Here is a 2,280-nt window from a genome sequence, read left to right on the forward strand (position 1 = left end):
TCTGTGTTGAGAAATGTTTGTTTCATTGATATTTCCATAAATGACTATAGTTTATTTACATCAGTTGTTGTTTTGATAGCAAAAAAATAGTTGTGAAAGAGGCTTAAAAACTTAGTGACTAATCCGCAAGAATGTTTGGCTTACTATGCAAAGAGTGGTCAGTAATGGGACTCATTTTATCCTGAGTTGTCTGCCCATAAAGAATAAACTTTCACTAAATCACACTGTATTTCTGAAAAACAGATAATACATCATCATGAATGTCTCCTGTGTGCCAAATCTCAGATTGGCTCACAATAAATTATCGTTTAATGCTGTATTTCATGTCATAACATTGTATTCAAAATTGAAAACAATAGGAAATCGAACAGACCTCCATATATTTGGCATAATTTAATAACAATTAGTTTTCCAAAGACCAAGAATACTTTTTAAACATAATAATTTCACAGAGCAATTCCAGAGGATAAATGAAAATGTCTGGATTAATCAGGAGTTTGAAGATAGTTACTTTGTATTTCAAATTAAAAAATACCAATTTTATCATCAGATATCTGTCAGTTATTCTTGACATAGAGAAATATCCAGTATCTCAACATTATGCCTGTTAATTCATAGGTAGCTACACATATTCTGAGGACATTATTGGCTTCTGATTGTAGTCTTGATTAGTCATAGAAACTGTTCTGGTGCCCAGGATTTATCAGGTTTCTTCTGGTTCAGAGTGTCCTTGTTCATACACATACTTCAGTACTGGTGATTGATTTGTAGGCATGGAGTTTCATCATACTTTAAACCATCTTCAACTACCTCTATGTAGACTTGAGAAATACTTGCAATATGTATTGCAAGATATTCTGGAAGCTTCCTAGATACACTTTCCTTCAATCCAAGATAAATTTTTGCTGATATCTATAGAACTCCTAATATCACCTTAGTTAAGGTATGCTTTTAATTTGTTGGTAAGAATGTTATGTAGCTATGATAACATCTATATTTAAGAGACAAAAAGATAAATTATATTACCCCTGTTAATGTGAGGCCTTACCTCAGTTGAAGGATTTAAGTTTAGGAATACATTTCCCAGAGAAGAAGTAATTTTGCCTGAAGACTAAAATGTGAAATGCTTGCTATGATTTCCAACATGCTGGGCTGCACCATAGCTTTTGACTAAAACTACAGCAACACGTGCAGCCTTAGGTTCCAGACTGCTGCTCAACCACTACATCCAGGTAAATGAATCACTTCAAGTACATTTGATGATACACATACAAATATGTGCTATTGGTTCTGTTTCTGTGGTTCGTCCTACAGCCTTGGTGAAGTGTTCCAATGTGGAATTCTGCCTCTGTAACTGAGCTCAGAGGCAACTGATGTATGAGATTCAGAACTTAGATGGTTCCATGTGATAACATTTATACTAATATTAATTTTCTGTGCAATATTCTTCCTAAATCATTGGGTTCAGTTCAATCTGATTTTTATTAACTAAATGGGCACATTTCTTAGTTGGTTACTGAAATATTAATCAGCTCCAAAATGAAAAACACTGTTATGTTTGCTGCATTGGAGAAGAATTTTGAAAGTAGTTTGTAGGCTCAATTCCAAGAGTAAAGATCTGAAACGAAGTCCACAATGTATAGAGCTATTAGTCTAGTGGGAGAAACACATGGAGCAAAATGGGAAGACTATCTGGAATAAGATTCCAAGCAAAGTGAACACTATGTATTGAAATATTGGAAAATGATAAAATAGTAAATTCAGCAGCATGAAATAAAATGTATGTTTAGAATATACAGTACATGTGGAAAATACTGCTTAATGTCTGAGATTTGGTAGTAGGCCATAATTACAATTTCTAACTTGTTATTCTCAAATGCAATTTTCTTTGTGTGGAAACAAAGCAAAGATATTTATGCTAATGAAATTATCTTATTTGTGAAAATAACTAATATGCAATATTCAATCCAAAATATGATTAGTATTAGCAGTATTGTTATTATAAAGTTTGGCCTGGCCAGTGTAGTATCAGGCATTTAGTAATTGTTTTTTTTTTTTTTAGTTTTGATAACATTTACCTTTTTATTTAAAATCACTTTTATTTTATTTTTTTTTGGCTTCGGTTCTTTTTTTTTTTCAAAGTTTTATACATAAACAGATAGCAATGAGACAGTTTCAAATCCAATCAGAAGTACAGTTTCAACAAATAATACACTGCATATATTCTTCTTAGTGGTTAATTGCTGTACAAGAAGTGGACTTGTGATCCTATTTATAGAC

Source organism: Octodon degus, unplaced genomic scaffold, assembly GCF_000260255.1.
Source record: "Octodon degus isolate 3935 unplaced genomic scaffold, OctDeg1.0 scaffold00006, whole genome shotgun sequence".
Classification (NCBI taxonomy): domain Eukaryota; kingdom Metazoa; phylum Chordata; class Mammalia; order Rodentia; family Octodontidae; genus Octodon; species Octodon degus.